Genomic DNA, 11,281 nt, shown 5'->3' on the forward strand with positions numbered 1-11,281 from the left:
CTCTCTGCGCTTAATGGGGCTACAAGAAGTAGAAATTAGGAGAGTTGAAGGTAAGGGCTTTTATAGCATAGAAGGTACAAAAAGGTGCCCTAAGCCACGGTCCCATGGCAGGCTGAATTCTAGTTTCCAATTGCCTCCTTAGCCTGATGACTTTGGGCAGTGTACAACTTACACAATTGTGCACAACAGTCCTCTTAAGAATTAACTTTAGAGAGGCACCAAGATGGCAAAATAAGGAAGGAGTTTACTGCTCTAGTCTAGGGGAAGATAGTTAACAAAACAAAACAAAACAAAACAAAACAATGGAGAGACTGTAATCTCAGGGGAAGAGTTAGGGAGCAAACAGAAGAGGAAACTCCATGCAAATTACAGGGATACCATGGATCTATGTGGAGTGGAGGGCACATACAGTTCAGGACTCTAGCAGCTTTGGAGAGTGAGGTGAGACCAGACTGCAGCAGCCCAAGCGATAAAGCAGCAACAAAGCTGCAGGAAGAGCCTCACATGAGTCTGCCTTGGAGCCCTGGTGGGGACAGTATACCTGCCAACCTCAAGGAAAAAAAGGGCAGCATGTTTCTCTCTCCCTGGCCACCCAACACCTGGGGTCCTATAACTAGCTGAGAGCAGGAGGGTACCATTTTGGACATACGTAACAGCTGTGCCATCTTGTGTCCACGCCTCCAGCAACCAGCGGAGAGGAGATATCTGAGTCTGGCTACGAGCACCGACAGGGGTTTGGGTGCTCCTGGTTGGGAGAGGCTTGTGTGCTGGCACTGTGAATGCACTGTGGCTGTGTGTGAGGCTGCAGTGTGTGGCTGGGTCTTTGGGAAGTCACTGTGGGTGGCTCCACATGCTTGCGGCTCCCTGATTCCCTAGTGAGGGTCATTGCTGTGGGACCTGTGCTCACACCGAGGACTGCACAGATCCTTTGTGTGGTTCTTACGGCAGTGTGGACAAATATTGTACCCACCGGGGCTAGCATCCAGGCATTGATCTCCTTGTAGGAGAGGAGGTGAGTGGGAGACTGTGCCAACAGAGCTGAACAAACATCCCCTCTGATAAAAAAAAAAAAAAAAAAAAAAAGAGGAGGTTACCAAGCTCAATTTGGGAATCACCTTGGACACTCCCCTCACCCTGGAGCACTGAACAGAGCTCCCTGGCCACATCCAGCACACTCCTTAGGGTATTCACTAAAACAGCAGATACTCCACTAATCCACAAAGGCATAGTCCAGAGATAAAAGCCATCACAGGGAAAAAAACAAAATAAACTACAAATGCCTAAAAATAAATGCAGCAATTCAAGAAACAAGAACAAGGAAGACAACATGACGCCTCCAAAGGAACACAACAACACTTTAACACTCAAAGTAATCAGAAGCAAATCCACGAACTAAGGAAATATGTACATGACATCAAAGAAAATTTTTCTCATGAAATTGAGATTTTAATGAGAAATTAAAACAGAATATTGGAAATGAGGACTTTAATAGAACACATACAAATGTGGTGGAAAGCTTTAACAACAGACTCAGTGAGGCAGAAGAAAGAATATCCAAGTTAGAAGATCTCTGGAAATTCTACTGTCAGACCAAAAAAAAAAAAAAAAAGAAACTAGAAAACTGAAAAACAGTGTTGGAGATCTATGGGATACCATCAAATGACCCAACATAGAGGTCTTAGGAGTTCCTGAAAGCATGGAAAGAGAAAGTGGATTAAAAGGACTTCCTAGTGAAATAATTACAGAAAATTTCCTTAATTTGGAGAAAGGGATGTCCAAGCACAAGAAGCACATACAACTCCTAATAGACATGACCAATTGGAGATCAGAGGATCTACAGTTAGACTCACAGCTGACTTCTCATCAGAAACCCTACAGGCTAGGAGAGAATGGCGAGATATAGTCCAAGTCTTAAGAGAAAAAAACTGTCAACCCACAATACTGTACCCTGCAAAGCCCTCATTTATGAATTAAGCTGAAATAAAGACCTTTCATAACAAAGAGAAATTCAAGGAATTTGTCACCACTCATCCAGCCTTACAAAAGATGCTTAAGGGTGTGCTACATACAGAAACACAGAAACATGGTCATCACTATGAAAGAAAGTTAAGGCAGAAAATCTCCCATTAAAGGTACAAATGAAATCCAAAGTGAGCAATAGGAATATTCATGGAAAAATGGCAGGGCCCAGTCATTACTTATCAATAGTCATCTTGAATGTAAATGACCTCAACTCTCCAGTTAAAAGATACAGAATGGTTGAATGGAAAAACAAAACAAAACCAAACCCATCTATTACCTATTTGCTGCCTAAAAGAAACACATCTTACCGACAAAGATGCATGTAGACTGAAAGTGAAAAGATGGAAAAAGATATTCCATGCTAACAGAAACTAAAAAAGAGCTGGTATAGTCATTCTAATATCAGACAAAATAGACTTCAACACACAAACTGTTAAAAGAGACAAAGAAGGCCACTGTGCAATGATTAAGGGACCAATTCAACAGGAAAATACGACTATAGTAAATGTATATGCACCTAATTACAGGGCACCTAGCTATTTAAAATAAATGATCTAAGAGAGGCTTAGATTCCCACACAATAGTAATGGGGGACTTCAGTACCCCACTTTCAGCAATGGACAGATCAACCAGACAGGAAGCTGCAAGGAAATAACAGTTAATTGAAAATATAGGCAGGCGCCGCGGCTCACTAGGCTAATCCTCCACCTGCGGCACCAGCACCCCAGGTTCTAGTCCCGGTCGGGGTGCCAGATTCTGTCCTGGTTGCTCCTGTTCCAGTCCAGCTCTCTGCTGTGGCCAGGGAGTGCAGTGGAGGATGGCCCAAGTGCTTGGGCCCTGCACCCGCATGGGAGACCAGGAGGAAGTACCTGGATCCTGGCTTCAGATCAGTGCAGCTTGCCGGCCGTAGCGGCCATGTGGGGGGTGAACCAATGGAAGGAAGACCTTTCTCTCTGTCTCTCTCTTTCTCTCTCTCACTGTGTAATTCTGCCTGTCCAAAAAAAAAAAAAGACCGAATGGACCTAGTAGATACCTACAGAACTTTTCATCCTACAGTTGCAGAATACACATTCTTCTCACCAGCGCACTCATGGAACTTTCTCTAGGATAGACCACAGGGCAGGCCATAAAGCAAGTCTCAGCACATTCGAAGGAATCAAAATCATACCGTGCGTCTTCTCTGACCACAATGGAATGAAGCTGGAGATCAACAACTTGAGAGTCCCTAGAACATATGTAAACACATGGAGACTGAACATTATGCTCCTAAATGAACAGTGGGTAATAAGAGAAATCAAAAAACCCTGGGGCCGCGCGGCGGAATCCCAGGATGTCGCTGTGGCCATGAGTTTCCTTCAGACCCCACGAGGGCACAGAAGCAGGAACGGGCTTTGCTGCGCCTCCGAGTTCCCCGACACTTCTGGATGCTCTGCTGCAGAACCTGCACGACTCTGGAGAAAAAGAAGAAACAAAATAGAAGATCAGAAAGAAAAGGGAACACAAGAAAAAATATGGGAGTACTGTAGCATCCTTGGTAGTGGAGGAAGCTCCCCTACCCGGCTCGCTCCTAAGAAGCCAGAAGAATGCCTCTAGCTTTTTCAAGGAACTCAGAGAAGAGCTGCACTGTGCTCCTGCTGTCACCTTTCCAAATACACCCTCAGGACCCTGACCCTGACCCTGACCCTAACCCTAACACCCATGAAGAAAACAAGGGATCGAGTAGAAGTGGTAGGATTTCACAGCAGACTTAAAAAAAGAAAGCTGAAACAAGAACAAGAGGAGAACACAAAGGCCAAAACTGGTGTCCTTGAGAAAGCTGTGGATGTGCAAGAATTTAATCTAGAAAAGGCTCGTTTGGAAGTACACCGGTTTGGGATCACAGGTTATGGAAAAGGAACGGAAAGAGTCCTGGGTCAGGAACGGGCCATTATGCTGGGTGCTAAACCTTCCAAAAAGAGTTATGTGAATTACAAGCTTTTGCAGGAACAAATCAAAGAAAAACAGGCAGGCCAGCGCCGCAGCTCACTAGGCTAATCCTCCGCCTGCGGTGCCGGCACACCGGGTTCTAGTCCCAGTCGGGGCGCCGGATTCTGTCCCGGTTGCCCCTCTTCCAGGCCAGCTCTCTGCTGTGGCCCGGGAGTGCAGTGGAGGATGGCCCAAGTCCTTGGGCCCTGCACCCGCATGGGAGACCAGGAAAAGCACCTGGCTTCTGGCTTCAGATCAGCGCTATGCGCCGGCTGCAGTGCGCCGGCCGCGGCGGCCATTGGAGGGTGAACCAACGGCAAAAGGAAGACCTTTCTCTCTGTGTCTCTCTCTCTCACTGTTCACTCTGCCTGTCCAAAAAAAAAAAAAAAAAAAAAAAAGAGAGAGAGAAAAGAAAAAGAGGCAGCAAAAGAAGAAGAAAAGAAAATGCCCCAGGACACAGATATTTAAAAAAAAAAAAAGAGGAAAGGGCAAGAAGAAAGAAATTCAAAAAGAAGTTGGCTCCCAGTATTTTGTCAAGTGGATGGACTGGACAAGTTGGAAAATTCAAAAATGGAACATTGATTCTGAGCCCAAGTGATACCAAGAAAATAAATTCTTCAAGAGTAGCAAAAAGAGGGGCTGGCGCTGTGGTATAGTGGGTTAAAGCTCTGGCCTGAAGCACTGGCATCCCATATGGGCACCACTTTGAGTCCTGGCTGCTCCTCTTCTGATCCAGCTCTCTGCTATGGCCTGGGAAAGCAGTAGAAGATGGCCCAAGTCTTGGGCCCCTGCACCCACGTGGGAGACCCAGAAGAAGCTCCTGGCTTCTGGCTTTGGATCAGTGTAACTCCAGCCGTTGTGGCCATCTGGAGAGTGAACCAGTGGATGGAAGACCTCTCTCTCTCTGTCTCTATCTCTCTCTGAAACTCTGTCTTTCAAATAAATAAAATAAACCTTAAAAAAAAAAAGAGTAGCCATACAAAGTACTTTATTAGATAAAAAGAGGAATGGCAACTAGCCACTGTGCTGACCTGGATGGACTATTGCAAATCTTCTAGACTACTTTTACTTCATATTTCAAAGACTGCTTTCTCCTTCTAGGGGAAAAAATCAAACAGAACTAATATTTCTAGTTGCTGAAGTGTCTGTTTTAAGGCACTGAACAATTGGACCAAGTGCAGCAGCAGTGTGAAGTGAACCCACTGAAAAACATTTGAATGTTCTCCAGCAAGTTTCACTTTTGTTTCTTGTTCATTGAAGTTTGATACATGTGATTGTAATAAGATTTTTCATAATTTTACTGTTTTTAAAATATTAGTAATTGGGGCAGGCACCGTGGCACACTAGGTTAATCCTCCACCTGTGGCGCTGGCATCCCATATGGGCACCAGTTCTAGTCCTGGTTGCCCCTCTTCCAATCCAGCTCTCTGCTGTGGCCTGGGAAGGCAGTGGAGGATGGCCCAAGAGCTTGGGCCCTGCACCCACATGGGAGACCAGGAAGAAGCACCTAACTCCTGGCTTTGGGTCGGCACAGCTCCGGCCATTGTGGCCATTTGGGTCGTGAACCAATGGAAGTAGGACCTCTCTGTCTCTCTCTCACTGTCTGTAACTCTACCTGTCAAATAAATAAATAAATCTAAAAAAAGAAAATATTAGTAATTAACATCAAATTGCCTTATAACATTAAAAAAACTATTGAGGACCAGTTTTTTTCATACTATTTGTTGAAATCTTTACTTAGAATTAATCTTCTGTGTATAAAGTTAATTGAAAATAGATCTTAGTAAAAAATAAGAATGGGAATAAGAGAGGGAGGAGGAAGAAGGTTAGGAGTGGAGGTGGGAGTGTGGGAATAGTGGGAAGAATCACTATCACTGTGTTCCTACAGTTGTATTTATGAAATACATGAAGTTTGTATAACTTTAATAAAAGGTTTCTGAGGAAAAAAAAAGAATTAAGTCTACTACTTTTTCTTCTCTTTGCCCCCTTAAACTGACTTCAGTCAAGAACATTTGTATAAGTAAAAAGTGCTGATGCAAATCCCCAGCTTGAATCTGTTACATTTAGGGAACAGAAAACATCATTTCCCATCATGTGCATGTGGGGCTGGTGCTGAGTTATCTCAGAGTGTTAAGGGATCTCATGACTGGTAATTGCTATCCCAAAGATTGGAATATAAAGCTGGATAATGTCCTAAGGATGGCTAATGAAACACGAGAGATCTTTTAAAGCTGACACAAAATGTGTCTTATGAAAAAAATATGCATTTTTACTTTTTGAACTTTCTGAAGTGCCCTCCTATTTTGAATCAAACATCTGGTTTGATTTTGGAGAACAGATACAGAAAGTAGACTGGGAGATAGAGATGGCTGCCAAAGTATTGGAATTTCCCAGTTGTGTTAATGGGTTTTGGCAGTGTTTCTTAACGAGTCACCTGAGAACATTTTAAAAATATATACACACCTTTGCCCCACCTGTAGAGATTGTGATTCAGGTCAGGCCAGTGCCAGAGCTCATGATTTTGCGAAAGCTCCCCAGGTGATTCTGATATGCCCCACTGATCAAGAACATTTTAGGACAACTGGTTAGAATACACAAAGGGCGAGCTCTCTGCATGAACAGCCAGTTTTCTGAGTGGAGTTTGGGGTACGAGGACTCACGGGTGCTGTGTTCAGAGCCTCCCTAGACTGCGGATCCCTGGAGGGAAAAACTCCGGAGCGTTCAGATTTTGATCCTCATAATCCCGGGCATTGTTTTAAACCATGTACTGCAGCAATTCATGGCATGGGTTTGGGACTTGGGTGGCCTAGACTGGAATCTCATCTGTAACATCAGCTGTGTCAGTTGGGATAGATAGTAGCTTTTCTGTGCCTCAGTCTCCTCATCTGTAAAAAAGAGATAAAATCCAGCTCACAGGGTTGTTACAAGAATTCATGAAGAGCCAGAATTGTGGTGTAGCCAGTAAAGCTACCTGCAGTGTCAGCATCCCTTGTAGGTTTCGGCTGAGTCCCAGCTGCTCCACTTCTAACCCAGCTCTCTGCTAATGCACCCGGGAAAGCAGCAGAAGATGGCCCAAGTCCTTGGGCTCTTGCACCCATATGGGAAACCCGGAAGAAGCTCCTGGCTCCTGGCTTCAGTCTGGGCAAACCCTGGCCATTGTGCCATTTGGGGAGTAAACCAGTGGACAGGAGATCTCTCTCTCTCTCTCTCTCGTCTCTTTCTCTTTTTCTGTACCTTCCTCTCTCTCTCTCTAACTCTGCCTTTCCAATTAAACAAAAAATACATGAGTTCATAAGTCTCTGAGTATAATCCTAATACCAAATAATAGCAGATAATCAAGAACTATTATAGCAGAGTTAAGTAAATTCATGTAGAATCGAATGGGAAGCCCAGCATGTCTACCACACCAGAATTGCATTGTGTGTTTCGTGGGAGCGGAGACCTGTGAGGAGAGAAAAGGCTTGATCTGAAGCTAAGGGGCCCAGCCCACGCTGTGCTGCTGCTCAGCCTCTGCACTCCTCCGCCAGGGGCCAAGAAAGTTCTTGTTCAAACTTGAACCGCCCCAGCGTTAGGGCTCAGAGGCGCTGACAACAGGAAGTCTGAGCCCCACTGGCAGGGTTGAGCAAGAGGCGCTACCAGTCTTCAGACCATTTCCTAGCCACCACCCGACCCCTAGTCAGCTGCTGTCTCTTTCCTGACTCTGAGAGCTCACTCCAGGCTGGCAGGCATCAGCCACGTCTCCAGCGACTCTTTTCATGGCTCCAGACGGAGCACCGAGCTAAGTTCATCTTTTGTTGTCTGATTTGATCCTCACGACAGTCCTCTGAGGGAGGCACTATACCTTATTTAGCCTCGTTTTACAGAAGAGAACTTGCACAAGGCAATGCAGATGCAATGCAAAGAGCCAGAATATGAACCCAGGCAGCTGGCTCCAGACTCCACACGTCCAGCACTTGTCCTGTCAGCTCTCTCTATAGGGCCCCAAGTGGTGCAAGGAGAGCAGCCCTCCTTTCATGCTCTCTACTTCAGGAATGCTGCATTGTTTGGCAAAGTGTATCAGAATTTCCCCATTCATGGAGCTGGCGCCGTGGCTCACTTGGCTAATCCTCCGCCTGCGGCTCCGGCATTACATATGGGCGCCGGGTTCTAGTCCCAGTTGCTCCTCTTCTAGCCCAGCTCTCTGCTGTGGCCCAGGAGGACAGTGGAGGTTGGCCCAAGTGCTTGGGCCCTGCACCTGCAAGGGAGACTAGGAAGAAGCATCTGACTCCTGGCTTCAGATCGGTGGTGCCCATATGGGGAGTGAACCAATGGAAGGAAGACCTTTCTCTCTGTCTCTCTCACTGTCTATAACTTTACCTGTCAAATACAAAAATAAAAAAATAAAAAAAAATAAAAATTCAACATTCTCCTGGACAACGGTTGTTTTCTCTTAAAAGATTCCCAGGTCATGTGAGGGGATCATTTGAGCCATCAGCTTCAAAGTAAAACTTCACCCTTTCAAACTAACCTCAGCCTTTTTTGCTGAAATCTGGTTTCATTGAAGTGGTTTCCGTTTTCACCAGAACCCTTCCTTCTGAAATATTCTTCAGCCTATTCTATTACCAGAACTCAACTTGATTTCCATGTATGCCCTGTCTTTCCCAAACCAACACTCCCTGCATACACCTTTTCATGCTCACCCCCACGGATTGCATCCCCCTTCTTCCCCAACATCAAGTATTTGAGTCCTCCCATTGGATCACACACTGAGAGAGGAATTACTGAGGGGTTTTTAAAATAATAATGCTACTGAAGTAAAATTCACATGTCATACATTTTGCCCATCAAAAGTGCACAGCTTGGGGGCTGGTGTTGTGGTGTAAGGGGCTAAGCTGTCACCCGTAATGCCACAATCCCCTCTGGGTGCCGGTTCCAGACCCAGCTGCTCTACTTCCGATCCAGCTCCCTGCTAATGTGCCTGGGAAAAATCAGTAGAAAATGGCCCAAGTGCTTGGGCCCCTGCCACACATGTGGTTGAATAGGATGAAGCTCCTGGCTCCTGGCTTCTGCTTGGCTCAGCCTCAGCCACTGTGGCCATCTGAGGAGTGAACCAGCAGATGGAAAATATCTATTTCTCTGTCTCTCCTTCTCTTGGTAGCTCTGCCTTTCAAATAAATTAGTCTTAAACAAAAAAGAAAAGACAATGTACAACTTGATGATTTGTTAGTCTGTTCACAGAGTTGTACAATACGATGCTATTTTAGAACATTTTCATCATGTCACAAAGAAATCCCAAATTAGCAAACACTTTTTTTCTCCAAGAAAGTTTCACTTTCAACCCTAGGCAACTCCCTAATTTCTTTTGTGTCTATGCTTTAGTTAATTCTGGACATTTCATATAAATAGAATTAAATACTATATGATCCTTTGTGAATTGCCTTTTTTGCATAGCATGAAATTTTCAAATTTCATCCATGTTGTATTATGTGTCAATATGTTGTTGAGTTTTATTTTATTTTATTTTATTTTTTAATTTTTTGACAGGCAGAGTGGACAGTTAGAGAGAGAGGCAGAGAGAAAGGTCTTCCTTTGCCGTTGGTTCACCCTCCAATGGCCGCCGCGGCCGGCGCGCTGTGGCCGGCGCACCGCGCTGATCCGATGGCAGGAGCCAGGAGCCAGGTGCTTTTCCTGGTCTCCCATGGGGTGCAGGGCCCAAGCACCTGGGCCATCCTCCACTGCACTCCCTGGCCACAGCAGAGAGCTGGCCTGGAAGAGGGGCAACCGGGACAGAATCCGGTGCCCCGACCGGGACTAGAACCCTGTGTGCCGGCGCCGCTAGGCGGAGGATTAGCCTAGTGAGCTGTGGCGCCGGCCTGTTGTTGAGTTTTAAATAACAAATTGTGAGCTGGCATCCTATACCAAAGTGTCGTTTGGTCCCGGCTGTTCCACTTTCATTCCAGCTCTCTGCTAATGTGCCTGGGAAAGCTGAGGAAGACGGGCTGAGTGCTTGGGGCCCTGCCAGCTACATGGGAGATCCAGGTGGAGTTCTGGGTTCCTGGCTCTGACCTAGCCCAGCTGTAGCCAACTGGCCATTTGGGGAGTGGACCAGTGGGCAGTAGATTTCTCTCTCTCTCTGACTGTCAAATAAATAAAATACATCTTTGAAAAACAACAAATGGGGAGAAAAGATTGTCTAGGCCCTCTTCTGTCCTTGAAGTTACACTGAGAATCATTCAACAATATTTTTTATTTTATTAGAGTATACATACACCACATATTCTTTTAAATGCTGGTGATACAAGAATAAATGAGAAAGTACTAGTCTTCAAGGAGCTCATAACTTTGCAAAGCAAACAGAATCAAGACACCGATTCCAAGTGGAAAGTGCTATCAAAAAAGTAACATAAAACACATGAAACAAAGGCAGATGTTTGACCTTATGGCTAAGATTCCGTTTAAGACACCCACATCCTACAATGGAGTGCCTGGGTTTGATATCTCGCTCCAGCTCCTGACTCCAGCTTCCTGCTAATGCAGACTCTAGGAGGCAGCAGACGATGGCTCAGATGGGTAGGTCCTTGCCATCCATATGGGAGACCTGGACTGAGTTCTCAGCTCCTGTCTTCCACCTGGCCCAGGCCAGTTCAGGCATTGTGAGCATTTGGGGAGTGAACCAGCAAATGGGAAATCTATCTCTGTCTCTCTGTACCCTTATCTCTGTCTATCTCTCTGTCTCTCTGCCTTTATAAATAAATAAATAAATAAATAAATAACTGAAAAAGACCAACCAGAAGAGGCTGATATTGGAAAAGAAACCCTCAAAAACAGAAATGTTAACAGAAGCTGTGAATGTTATGAGAGAATGTTACTTTTATATTTATATAAAACTAGTTTTATAGTTATTTTTACAAATGGATAGAAATTTATAGTTACAGAGGGGAAAAACATTTTCTCGATTTTGAGAAACAGTACTTGCAGGCAGGAGGTGATATTTAAAATATTTATCCAGCAGGATTGCCCAGTATTAGCACTTCGACCAACTGACCAACCAATCAGCAGCTAGAGGAGGGAGGGGTCTCAGAGGGCCCTGCTGTGCCAAGCATCAGCCCTGTGGTTGCTGAGTTGTGGAGAGAGGCTGTATGTCAGGGGGTCACCTAGGGGGAATCATGGAACAGGCACTATTTAGTAGTTGAGTAGAACTGGTCCCCACAGCTGAGTATTAGCCCTATCCAAGGGTTCACATCAACTGGGAAATTAATCCATGTCTCTCATACGAGTGACAAGGAGCCAACTATTTGAGCTATCACTTGTGTCT

At 45.2% G+C, this 11,281-nt stretch overlaps 1 pseudogene; it reads left to right on the forward strand.

Moving 5' to 3' along the window:
• Positions 1-13: 13 nt before the first annotated feature.
• LOC100357255 (uncharacterized protein C1orf131-like) lies at positions 14-4,696 on the forward strand (annotated as a pseudogene).
• Positions 4,697-11,281: the final 6,585 nt, after the last annotated feature.

Source organism: Oryctolagus cuniculus, chromosome 15 (assembly GCF_964237555.1).
Source record: "Oryctolagus cuniculus chromosome 15, mOryCun1.1, whole genome shotgun sequence".
NCBI lineage: Eukaryota > Metazoa > Chordata > Mammalia > Lagomorpha > Leporidae > Oryctolagus > Oryctolagus cuniculus.